Raw genomic sequence first — 13,482 nt, 5'->3', positions numbered from 1 at the left:
GTTATGTATGTGAATTTGAAACTCAGAACTGTGGGCTATGGATAAAGATTCAGGAGTCATCAGCATTATGTGCTAGGTGGTCCTTGAAGACATGAAAATACTTAAGATATCCAGAAGATTTTATAGAGAAAGAAAAATAGAATCTACAATAGAACACTGTGGGACAATAATACCTGTAAGGGGCAAACAGGGAAGGAGGAGGCCCATAGGAAACAGAGAAGGAAAAGAAATGGAGGTAGAAGGCACGTTTCTGGAAGCCAAAGGAAGAGAATGTCCCTGAAGGACAGTGGTTGTCTATGTTAAATTTGCTGGGAGATAACTTGAGATGTGTTCTTTAGATGTAGCCAGAAGGCAGTCCTTAGTGACCTTGGTGAAAATAACATTGGCGGAAGTCATAAGATTAGAAGTCACACTGTTGTAAGGTCAAATGAAGATGGGAAAGTAGAAATACTGAGACAATCCTTATGAAGATTTTCTATAAAAGAAAAGGAAGTGGTATGTGATAGCACAATAGAAATGTGAGCTCAAAGGAGGTTTTCTGTTAGATTTATGTGGAAATACTGATGGCAAGGAAAGTTATGATTATTTCTATTATATAGAAAATGAAAGAGGTTAAGCAATTTGCCTAAAGTTATATAATCAACAGAACTAGGATTCAAACTTAAGTCTGTCTGGCTCCAAAGTCTTTTGTTCTTAACTATAAAAAGTACACAACTTAATTCTGGGTACTGGCTTCCCAACAGAATTTACTGTATTAAAATCAAATTCCAATTAATACTGGGGAGAAAAGTATATATCATGTACCCCAGGCCTATTTAATAAACCAGGAAACTGAAGCTAACCGTGTCTGGCTTAAGCTTGCACAGCCCAATGGTAGCAAATCTCAGCTCTGAAGTTCAGTGCTGTCTTCTTTTATTCTAACTCTCATAACGTTTCCACTTGGTTTAGAAGCAGATGTGGAACTGGAAAGTAAAGCACAAAGTACCTTGATAAGACAACAAATTGGGTTATGCTACTTAGATTTGCTGTGTGAATATCTATGTCTCTCTTCGTTAAGGCTAAACTGATCTCTAAAACCTCTGCTTAGCATTCTAAGATGTAAATAAGTAGAATTCTGAAGATACATATGGAGCCTCCCATATATTTATATTTCTAGTAAAAATTATCAAAATCAGCACTGTCAGCTCAGTCTCAGTTGGTCATTCACCTGCTAAACAAGTATATAATTATTGCCAAAGTTATCTTCAGGGAAATGAGTGTATCATTTTTGCATGCCTGGTTTGGTTTACCCAACAGATATATAAATACAGATTGGATAATTAAGGGAAGTTATAAAAATGAGAGAATGTAAAACCATAGTGAAATAGAAAATAACTATTTACAAAACTCTGCAGTGGAGGCAGTCAACCTTTTCAAGTTTGTATGTGCATCAGATTCAGTCCAGTGACACAGTGGTTTAAAACATGGAAAAATAAGATTTACACACATATTCATAATCTCTTCATCAGATCTCAATACTTCCTAGTGAGTTCAGCTTCTGTCCTTCTCAACTGAATCTTTTTATAAATGTACTGATGAAAGTCTGTTCAGATTAGTATCTAGTTTTATTTATTGCTATTATTCACTTTTGCCTGATAGAGCTTTATCCATGCTATATATGCTTTTATTTTATGATTTTAAGAATTTTGCAGATATCATTTAATTAAACTTCTTGAAAAATAAAAAACAAACAAACATGGGAATGAATAAGTAGGTGAGGAGTGCCATCCAGACAGGGTAAGTCCTTGGCACCTGCCCAAATACCTCCTATATACACCTACCTGCACCCAAGTTCTTGTCTCAGATTCAGCTTTCAGTGATTCAAACTAAAACGCTACTTTCATGGAGCACGTGCTCTGAAATCAGATTGCCTAGCTCAAATGCTAATCACACATGTGCTAATTTTGTGACCTAAGGCAAGTTACTTACACGCTGCCCCTGCCCCCAGTCTCAGTTTATTCAGTAGACTGTGAGGATATACATAGTATCTATTTGGGGGATACTGTCCTCTATGAGTCTCTCTTACTCCTGCATATCTTGTTAAGACCCTGACAGCCCTTTGTTCCACACTTCTCATTTTGCCAAGCAAGCAGCCATGCAAGACAGAGATGACATCTTCCTAAGAGCAAAGCGTAGGCCTATTTACCACCCATTATAAAAGGTTCAGGTTTCCTAAGCTTAGGGTTCCCTTCCTATAACACCACACACTATATGCTTCTCTAGGGGATCTTCCCGACTCAGGGATCAAATCCAGGTCTCCTACATTGCAGGCAGATTCTTTACCAGCTGAGCCACCAGGGAAGCCCCTATATGATGGCATTCCCACATAACTTCAGGGCTGGAGGAACTATGCACACACGTTGATGCTCATGCTGTGAGCTGAACTGTGAGTAATAAAGTCCTTTGTTTCTGACCCAGGAGACATGTGTTCTGCCAGCATCCAAAAGCTTGCAAATAGAGCACAATTTCAGATCCTTTGCAGCTCTTGATATATAACAAAATTTAAAGATGAAATGAGTTTGTTCATTGAAAATGTTTAGCACTCTTCTTGGCACTTGGTAAGCACTCAATAAATACTAGCTCTAACTACATCATAACCCTCAAATTATGAGTATGCCCATGGGAGTACCACATAAATAAGAGTGTGTGCATGCTTGAAATCCCATTAGCAGAAATTCAATCCTGTGTGTTAAGGGTTTGTATATTTCCAGGAGTATACCTTTATACATTCCAGGTACAAATGCCCACAGGAAGGCTACTTATGAACTCCTCTTTGCCATCAACATCTCAGTGACTACCACTATTTGTCTCTCACAGCAGAACCTCGCAGGGGAAGTCTTAGGACATGTTCATTTTATATGATTAGGAGAGATATTGTGAACATGAGGTGTTAGCCAAATAAACAAAGCTGAGTAGGAGCCACAGGTCTTACCACAAGGATGGTACCCATCAATATCTATCTTGCTCATTATTGTATTTCCAACATATAGCACAAGGCCTTCCAGGTGGCCCGCCTGCCAATGCAGGAGACATAAGAGACTGGGTCAATCCCTGGGCTGGGAAGATCCCCTGGAGGAGGGCATGGCAACCCACTCCAGTATTCTTGCCTGGAGAATCCCATGGACAGAGGAGCCTGACAGGCTACAGTCCATGAGGTCACAAAGCGTCGGACATGACTGAAGCAACTTAGCACACACACACAGTACAAAGCCTGGCATAAAGCAGAGGGTCAGCAAGTCTTTGGGGATGAATGAATGCTATTCCAGAGAGAAGTGAAGGCAGATTTTCTTTGTCATCCATAAGACGTCTGAGTCACTCCAGCATTCCCATCCTCAAAGTATCCCCACCAAACAGTGGGCAATCATTTTACCCACTACAAGGAGCTCCATCAAAAAATCTAAGATGAAAAGAAAATAACAAAACAAATTTTTTACCTACTTTGTTATGCATTGAAAGGCACACTTTGGCAGACACAAAGGCTCAGTGCTATATAATTGTCATCAGTGTTTCACTTAATATTTTAATGAGCTGAACAACTGACATCTTGGCTGAATACATGTCTTTTGTCGGTCTTGTTACTAAGCAAAAAAAAAAAAAAAGTGGTATTAAAACTTGCCCTTTTAAAAAAACTCATAATTTCTTAAAACATAAATACATCCCAATTGCCACTTGGATTTATACAAAGATGATTCCTGTCACCCTTCCTCCTTCCTTGCAAGCCAGCTCTTCTCATATTTTCCATCTCCTCCCTCAGAGTTGGGTTCCAGACTCCTATGCTGCTTCCTGGACTCAGAGCAGATCTTTCTGAGCCAGGACATGTCTGCCAGGACAGGCGGTGCCATTTTTAGCTATTTCTCTCCTCTCTTCTCCCTAATCCTTCCCAGAAAAATGTTGATACATTTATTTTAATATTCCTTCTTTCCCTTCCACTGGCAAAATCTTCTCTATATCGGATAATTTTCTCTCTTTGTTCCATGCAATTCTTTTTTCTCTTTCTTCCCCCCTTTCATTTTCCTCTCTCTGGGGAGGGTGATTGACTGGGAACCCCAGGACCATCAAGAGGCAATTCTAGAAAAGCAGGGGAGACTGGTAACGTGATTCTAAATTGGGAGGGAACAACAGAAAGCTGACTATCCTTTAAGCAGTGTGGTATTTGCATTCCTTCTTTGCCAGCCTTTGAAAATAAGCATTAAAATTCTTCCCATCACATAGATGGAAAAACAAAGGACTGAAAGGTTAGTTCGCCAACTAAGTCTAACAGAAGACAAATGGTAGCACCAAGATTTGGGCCCAAACAGTGACTCCAGGACCCCTGGTTACACCTGTGCTTCTCCCCTGAGCCCAGATTTGAGAGACGCATGTGAGTTACCTAAACAAATGAAGAAGAAGCCAAGTTCTTCCAGGCAGAGGGCCGAGCATTATACAGAGACCTAAAGACGTGAACCAGCTTAACAAGTTTGGGGAACCACAGTGACCACAGGGAAGTAAGCAGGAAACAAAATAACTAGCAAACTTCAGAAACTCATTTATGACATAGCTGGGGAGTAGTAAACACAGAGTTCATATTCAGGAGATGATCTGCTGGAATGACAGCTCCATTTCTGGTTAGTGTGTTATTTAAACTCTCTAAGCAGCTATTTCCTCATCTCTAAAACTGGAACAACACACATTTCACAGTTTAATAGCAAAGATTTTAAAAAGATAACATAGGAAAAAGCTTGTAAACTGTGGCGTTCTGTGCAAATATCTTTCTCTCTTAGCTTCTCTCTCCCTGTAATGGAAAGCGGGTTCAGCACAGGGATTCAGAAAACAACTGTAGAGTAAAGGACATTCCAGGGGCCTGGAAAAATCTTGCAGGCAGCCTTCAGGCCAGAAGTAATTTTTTTCTAGCCTGAAGTCTGGGAGGTTTGTAAGACCCATCCTAACCCAGAGGTACAGAGAAAACGGTTTTGCCAAAGGCATTAGTCAAGCATTTTTCCACCAGAGGAAAGTTGTACCTTTGACCTTCAGCGTTTTATGGATTTATGAAATACGATAAGAACATAAAAGACTAAAATGAAAAAAATACCAGACTCTATATCTTAAAAATTGAACTTTGCAAAAATAAGAAAGAATCTCCAGAATCTGTATGTACGTGTGCATGTGTGTGTGTTGGTCACTAAGTCATGTATGATTCTTTGCGACCCCATGGACTGTAGCCTGCCAGGCTCCTCTGTCCATGGAATTCCCCAGGCAAGAATACTGGAGTGGGTTGCCATGCCCTTCAAATCTGTATATTCGCTCTAATCCAATGAGCTGGTGTAGGGTGCAGGGTCAGCTTGGGACACAGACTGGGGTAAGAACAAGGCTGTAGGTGAAGAAATGGCCCGTGATGGAAGAAGATGCCAAGACCAATGCAAGAGCCGCTTCCCCCAACCACCACTGGGTTTAAGTACATGGAATGATTTGGAGCCATTTGCAAGTTGTGTAATACTAGCTGGAAGAAAGGTCAAGCTGTCATGTTTGAGGGCCCTTCCCTATCCCCAGGCTCCACTCAAGGGCCCTCAGCAATAAACAGGCAACATCACCGCTCTCTTAGAGCTTATGTTCTGGGCCAGCTGGGTGGGGATAGAGAGTATAAATGAACTGAACAATTTCAGATAAAATGCTAAATGGCACATAGGAAGTGATTGGTAGTGTTTGCCAACTGGATGGATAGATAAATGAGGCCTAGGATCCTGTCTTCACCTTTGTATAGCAAGGCAGTAAAACCACCTGTCTTCATGGACAAAGCCATTTAAAGCAGTCATTCAAATTTAAGTCATTCAGCAAACAGTTCCTAAGTATCTAGTCTATGCCACGCACTATGCTAGGGACACAAAGACAAAATATATCCCAGACACTCAACACCCTTTTATTGAGAAATCAGCTTCTGCTTGTTCTATCTTCTACGGAATTTGCCCATTTTCAGAATCAGCCTGCATGGACCTCCTTCCAGGAGGGACATAAAAGGCCTGATGCCTAAAGGTTTGCAGAGACTGGATGGTCCAGGCCTCCTGAGTAGGAGAAGTAGGAGGTGACATTTTCACAAGGCAGGTGGCTCCTTGCTGGCATTTCCCATACCGCTCAGAATCTCATGTTGAACCACTAGTGAGAATGCAGGTTAAGGATCGGGCAAGGCCGAGACCAATTCTCTCCCAAGCATGAGTCCACATACTATTTAATTTGTAGACAAGTGACCCAACCACAGAAAGTTCTGAAAGCCTAAGATGTCTAGAAACCTAGAATGTTCCAGAAGTCTAAAAGTTTGCCTTCTATAAGGAGTGGGAAATAATGACAGAGGAAGAGCATCACTGGCTGCTATTTCCACAGAGCTGAGAAGAGTCCCATGACTGTAGTAAAGGTCCCCATACCATGGCTCTCCAGGCCTACAAACATGCATAGAGACACAGGTAATTAGGATGGCTTTGGCCATCTTATTATTAATATTTAAGATATGTGAGGAAACAAATCCAGCCAGTTTCTTCTCTAAATCCCATGGAACCTTTGGGGGAAAGCCTAATCTTTCTTGCCAAGATATAGAGCTTCTTCCAGGTGCTTGTTAATCCTCCTTTTTATTTTATTGTTTTTTATTGAGCTGACAAAATCATTTAATTTGTGATCTCAAAGTTGCGACCAGAGAACACTGAATTTATGAGTTGTGTAAAGGTTTGGAAGGTGGAAAACAGCCCAGACAAGCATCTAGAAAGACGAAGGAGGAAACACAGGTGCTGAGAATGGAAAATAATCTACCCCCAGAGGCAAATGAAAAACATAATACAGAACAAAAAAGAACACATGGGTCTACCTGCTACTTGCTGTGAATCTCTTTTCTCCAAAAAAAAAAAAAAAGGTGATTTAATATGTAAGAACAAATGGATGTATCAACTGAAGTTGCCTTCAGGAAGAAAGTCAATCCATAAATCCAAGACATAAATAAACAAGCCACCATCTTAGACAATATGCTTGAAAAACTGACAAGGCAAATCTGCTCTAAGTTGATAGGCTGAAGTTGGAAAAGTGGCCCTGGATGCTGCTTGCTTTCTGCTGATTTGATAAAGATTTATGATGGCAGTCCTCCCCAGCCTCCAGCCCCCCTCTCCCCACATTCATATACAGGCACCCCACTCAGAGATCAGTGTGACTGTCTTTGTAGCATGTTGAGATATCACACTGAGGTGTCACACTCTGGCCTCTTTGGGTCCTAAGAGTCAGCAGGCCAATTTTTCTAGATAGGCTTTGGTGTGACTTCTTACCCTTTCCTCACTTTAAGTGGTAGGAAACAGCTTTTTATTTGGAATTTACATGTATCATCACAGGACATGAGTGAGAACGACATGACTAATGTAAATTTTATATTCCATAATATCATTAGTATGGACTTTGATAACTCTCTTTTATTTTTGTTTTATTTCAATGATGGAGGAAGCCTGATTAGGACTCAAGCTTTCCTTCAAGGTGGAAAATTCTATCATGAACCCTAGATTCAGGACTCTGAATGGGAACCTTGGCCCTTTTTTTTTGGATACTGGGTAAGACTGATATATTCCTGGATAGATGGAAGGAGGAGGGTGGTCCCTGAACACAACCATTGCCCCTCTAGATCAGTAGCTATGTTTCACACCTTAAGTAACAGAACAAACTCAGTCGTACAAGTCCTGTTCTAAAAATGAAGCTGAATGCTGTTCTAAAGAATGAATCCTGGAGGGGATAAAACAGACTACAAAGATGAGGGTTATCTTATCTTCAGTACTTAGTGCCTGGCATGGAGGAAATGTTCTATTAATAATATTTTGAATAACTGTAAGTACCCTTATCTTCATTGGTATATTTGTCAAGCATCTAACAAAACACTAAAAATCGAAGTGAAAGTGAAAGTCACTCAGTCATGTCCGTCTCTTTGTGACCCCACTTTATTCAAGCTTCTCAACTTCCCTCACTAATGAATATCTTGCTGATGGCAGAATGAACCTTCTGGATTATCCTGTGCCCAGTCCTTCTCTCTTTAAAACCTGAAGGATCCCTCACCTATGAGACCTGCACTGGCCTTGGTTTGGTGGCTCAGATGGTAAAGCATCTGTCTACAATGCAGGAGACCTGGGTTCGATGGCAACCCACTTCAGGACTCTTGCCTAGAAAATCCCATGGATGGAGGAGCCTGGTGCAGGCTACTGTCCATGGGGTTGCAAAGAGTTGGACACGACTGAGCGACTTCACTTTCACTTCACCCGGTTTGCAGATGGCTGTTGCCTTGCAGCGCCCTCCCATCACAGAGATCAGAGAGCACAAGCTCTCAAGTCTTTTCTTATAAAGGCACTAATGCCATTCAGGATGGTCCCACCCCAATAATCTCATTACCTCCCAAAGGCCCCACCTACTAATACAATCAGATTGGTGATTTAAGATTTTAGAATATGAATTTTGGGGGGACAAACATTCAATCCATAAGAGTGCCATCTGTCACTCCTGTGGCCTTGAAAAACAGACTTTGTACTTAATATTTTCATTTTTTACTTGTTTTAAGTTTGGTAAGTCTTCTGAATGTAGACAAGATTAAAAATGAGTAATAAGTCTTAAGTTGTTCTTCCTCTTTTTTGCCTCTATCACTTGACACGTTTCCTGCTTCTTTGCTGGAGCATCTCCCTTTAGTTTTTAGTTTTTCTCTTTAGTTTTTAATAGCTCCATAAAGCCTCAGTCATACCCAGACCTACTTTGAGTTAGTTTGTCTTGTTATTTTTTGCTTTTGGTCAGTGGAGAAACTCTACAGCTTGTCAGGATGTGTCTCTGTAGGATGGGAACTAGAGAGAAAATTCTGACAAGCAGAGTATTTATTTGATAAGCTCTCTCATGTGAAGTCAAATCCTCTCTTTGACTTATCAGGACAGGTGGTAGAGAAGCTTTTTAGATCTTTTTTCTTCTAGGAAACCTTGCACATCTGGAGCAAAAGCCTCCTTTCTTATCTTTTGCCATATTGTTCAAAGCTTTTAAGGAAAAAAGAAAAAAAAAAAACAAACAGCAAAGAGAAAATCGGTTTTCATCTAGAGATGGCTCCTTTCGGAAGCCCTAGACTGCAGAGAGATATTTAGAAGGCAGGAGGTCATTCTTTTGAAGTCCGACAGCTGTCTCTTTATCATACTGACAATTTCTGGCTGAAAAGAACATCTGAAAAACATATTTCGCAACATGAAAGTTGAGGCAGCCCTTTACCCTGCCGTCTCCCGCTCTGGTCTCTACAGGAGTGCCTCCAAACAACCCTCCTGTTGTAGGAGTGGCAGCCACTCTTTCCATCCCATTCTGCTTCACAGCCTTTTGAAGGTCCCTTCTTATCCTCCTCTCTCTCAACCCCACTTCTGTAGGTGTTTTGAATTTTATACTTCAGAGATGAGAGGAAAGTCTAGTGTCTCAATGACAAGATTCAAGTGGCATTTTGGCCCCTGCAGAAATGAATAAATCATCACATCCACTTTGAAACTGAGAACTGAGGGGGACTGTAGACCATATGAACTCTAGGGACCTCACTTGGAACCCTCAGTAAGGTTCTGAGTGATGCTTTAGGAAGACATTTTGCATCTTGCCATGATACTGCCTGTAACCTTGAAAGGACATAGGGGCAACTATTTTCGCTAGTCAGAAAGCCCAGGAATGAGCTTCTCTGAGAAGAAAATAATTTATGCAATAAATATTTAAATAATAACAACAACCAATTTTATTGAACATTTACTCTGTACCGGGCACTATAAAGTGTTTTTAGAAGCACTATCTCATTTAATCCTGCCACCAATCCTATAATTTCTTCATGTACAGATAAGGAAACAGAAATAAGTACAGCAAACCAGAAGTATATGTGTGTGTGTGTGTGTGTGTGTGTGTGTATGCATTGTTTGCAGTTGCCAACAAAATGGAAACGGAACGGCCTGTCCATTAATAGAGAAATATGTAAGCATGTTTTTAAGTAAAAAAGTAATTTATACTATAATAATGATTTTAAAACAACTCTTTTTTAGCCAGACAGAAAGAAGAGAGGATCAAAAGAAATTTGGGTACGATTAAAAGTGAACACATAGTAGGAGCCAGGAAGCCCAAAGCCTCTCAAAGAAAACTCTTGCCTCATTCTAGACTTGTTTCTTGGTCCTTAAGAAGCTTTCTGTATAGTATGTTTTACTGGACTGTCAAGCATAGCAACCTCTTTGGGATGCTGATGAAAGATCTAGTGAGGTGAACAGCTAGGGTGACAGAATTTATCATCCAAATCAGGACTCTCTTAAGAATAGAAGGGGTGTTATCACAACTGCTTTGGGCAACAGGCACGACCTAGGAGAATGCTGAGCAGACCAGAATGCACGGTCTCATGCACAGGAGACCCTCCAGAGGACAAGCGCCAGATAACCCCACCTAGAGCTGTGACTCTGGTTCCAGGTCTGCCCTCCTTTGGCTCCAAGGCTGCATCCAGATCTAACATCCTGCTACTACATCTCAGTTTTCAAGTGTTATGTTTCTTTTCTTCTCATCCCCAACTTATTTCAGGTACCCCTGCCCCAGCAAACTCCCTGGGGTTAGTAGCTTCTACTCCTGTCTCCAAGGGGATGAGATCATTCTCCACCAAAGACAACAGAATCAAGACCCTGTCTCACTCTCAGCCTCTGTGAATCACTATGTGACCACAGGCATCTGCACAGACTCACAGCAGGGCAAACACATCCGATGCCTGAGGAGAGAGAGACTGGCTCATAATCTCTTCTGCTTTGCTCAAGAAGACCAGACAGTCCTAAGCTCCAGGAGACTGAAGGAAAGCCAAAAAAAAAAAAAACAAAAACATGGCTGAGGAAATCCAGAAAGTAAAACTAACTCTATTTCACTCAAATTGTCTCCATCATTTGTCAGGAAGAAAACCCTGGCCCTAAAATTAAAACATCCTCGTTCTAGCCTCCTTAAAGGAAACAATGCAGATGGGAGATCCATCCTCTCCTTTCCTTGCTCACCTGCCACCGCCTGCCTCACATTAGTCCCCAGAAGCCTTTTACACAACATGAAATACAGCCCAGAAGAGGCCAGGCCCATTGATTCATGAACTATATTTGTATCCATTTTATAGGGTTCTAAAGAATCCTAATTTCATGGAGCAAAAAACGTCACTTAAAATACTGTGCAGATGATTTATTAAATCCTCCTCCCTTATCTTTCCAGTGGTCATTTCTTCTGCTTTGAGTTCCTTGGTTTAGTAGAAACACCTGCTAAACATTTTGTCCCAAACAGCAAGACGTGATAGAGGACTCTCTTACTCAGCTTGTTGCACTCAGTTGCTTCAGTCGTGTCCAACTCTTTGTGACCCTTTGGATTGTAGCCTGCCAGGCTCTTCTGTCCATGGAATTTCCCAGGCAAGAAAACTGGAGTGAGGTGCCATTTCTTTCTCCAGGGGATCTTCCCAACCCAGGGATTAAACTGACATTTGTGGCATCTCCTGCATTGGCAGGTGGATTCTTTGCCACTGAGCCACCTGGGAAGTCAATTCAGCCTGTTACCCAGGTCAAATCATGTGAGTCAAATCTCGTGCCATGGGAAAGAATGGCTTCCTGTGAAAAATGCCCCACCTGGCACCTTTAAGCAGTGTTTTCCCTGAGTTCTCATCCTAGCTGAGGTGGAGGATGAGTTGCTGCTAAGTCGCTTCAGTCGTGTCTGACTCTGTGTGACCCCATAGACAGCAGCCCACCAGGCTCCCCCGTCCCTGGGATTCTCCAGGAAAGAACACGGGAGTGGGTTGCCATTTCCTTCTCCAATGCATGAAAGTGAAAAGTGAAAGTCAAGTCGCTCAGTCGTGCCAACTCTTAGCGACCCCATGGGCTGCACCCACCAGGCTACTCCATCCATGGGATTTTTCCAGGCAAGAGTACTGGAGTGGGGTGCCATTTTCTTCTCCGGAGGATGAGTTGAGGAGACATCAAAAGGACACCAAGAACTTTGCTGTTCAACCCAGAGTCCCTTGCCTCTGTAGTTACATCCTCAGTCAAGATGGAGAGTGGATGTGGTGCAGAGGGTCAAGTTTAAGGAAAGTCACCCTGGGTGGGGATTGGGGAAGAGGGACAGAGGAAGTTAGTGGACAGGCAAAGTGACCAGTGCTGTCCCTTCTCACATACCAACCCCTGTGCTTTCTGAATAATCACTAACACAAATGACTGAGCTGTCTTCAGTATCTCTAGCTTTAACTGGGGACAGAGGAAGATTCACAGAGACATCTACAGGTCACAGTTGGGACTGGATTAAAATAAAGCATGGCATATACTAACGTGTCAATACGCCAATTTGGACGATTCCATCAAAAACTAAGGTCAATTTACTGGGAGTTAATTGGACCAAATCAACTAGGAAACAATCTGTCATTTGCTTATCAGTATGAAAATTAATCAGTGCGAGGAGAAAAGAAATTGACATTTGTTGAGCATTTACCATGTGATAAACCCTGATTAACTCTGTATTCAGATGCCATCTGATCTCAGAACAGATCTCGGAGGTAAGAGGTATGAAATCCACTTCACAGACAAGCACGGCTCATACGTGTCAAGTAATCCACCCAAGTTCCCACAGGGAGGAAACACGGTGGAAGAGAGAGGTTCAAACCTAGGTCTACGTGGGGTCTGAGCCTACCCTCTCTCCACTCTCCCACTACAGCCAGAAGCTTTCAAATGTATGAACTGACCAAACACATGGCTACTGACAATCATGTATGTATGATGAGGTTGTAACTTACTCACTCTTCTAGTAGATGGGTAAAAAGGAAAACTGGTAGTTTTAGATAAATAGATGAACTATGTGAACTTCCAACTGCTGAGTAACAAGCAGAAAAATAATTAAGGTCCAATCTGCTATAAACCTTGGTCCAAAGAAACCATTTAGTCCCTGTGTTTAATGCTCCACCTTTCTAGATAAAGGTACTCAGTGATGTCTCTGTCTTCCACCCCCCTTCCTGGCTCCTCTTCAGGATGGCATCTGAATACATGAGTACACACAAGATTGGGCTGTTGTTCTTAAACTTTGCAGTTTTGTGGTAGGGGGCTGGGGCCTCGAGCTCCTCGGTCTTCTGCAGGTCCTGGTCACCGGTCTATTCACTTGCGGTCGTGCTGTTCCTGGTGCTCGTAATGCCTGCAGCTTGTCCTCGGGTTTCTCTTTCCATGTGTGCTCAGTCGCTTCAATTACATCTGACTCTTTGCAACTTTATGGACTGCAGCCCACCAGTCTCCTCTGTCCATGGGATTCTCCAGGCAAGAATACTAGAGTGGGTTGCCAAGCCCTCCTCCAGAGGATCTTCCTTGAAACCCATGTCTCCTGCATCTTTTGCATTATAGGTGGATTCTTTACCTGCTGAGACATCAGGGAAGCCTCTCTTTAACCTAGGTTTCTCTTTAAGTTTGGCCAGATGCAGTGGTGCCCCCT

At 42.0% G+C, this 13,482-nt stretch overlaps 1 protein-coding gene and 1 long non-coding RNA gene across 3 annotated transcripts in view; one reads left to right on the top strand and one right to left on the bottom strand.

Annotated features, from left to right (window-relative positions):
* Positions 1 to 13,482, top strand: part of ZNF770 (zinc finger protein 770) — a 342,882-nt gene that overhangs the window by 256,187 nt on the left and 73,213 nt on the right. The window lies entirely within an intron of this gene.
* LOC129621179 (uncharacterized) overlaps positions 1 to 13,482 on the bottom strand; it is a 115,138-nt gene that overhangs the window by 38,639 nt on the left and 63,017 nt on the right. Inside the window, exon 3 of one of the 2 annotated variants that reach the window (XR_008699037.1) lies at positions 843 to 962. The exons of the other annotated variant lie outside the window; for it this stretch is intronic. This is a non-coding gene — a long non-coding RNA (uncharacterized LOC129621179). The remainder of the gene's footprint in view (positions 1 to 842; positions 963 to 13,482) is intronic. 2 annotated transcript variants of the gene reach the window in all.

Source organism: Bubalus kerabau, chromosome 10 (genome assembly GCF_029407905.1).
Source record: "Bubalus kerabau isolate K-KA32 ecotype Philippines breed swamp buffalo chromosome 10, PCC_UOA_SB_1v2, whole genome shotgun sequence".
NCBI lineage: Eukaryota > Metazoa > Chordata > Mammalia > Artiodactyla > Bovidae > Bubalus > Bubalus kerabau.
The sequence above is the reverse complement of the archived record's forward strand: the minus strand, read 5'-3'. Positions and strand labels throughout refer to the sequence as shown.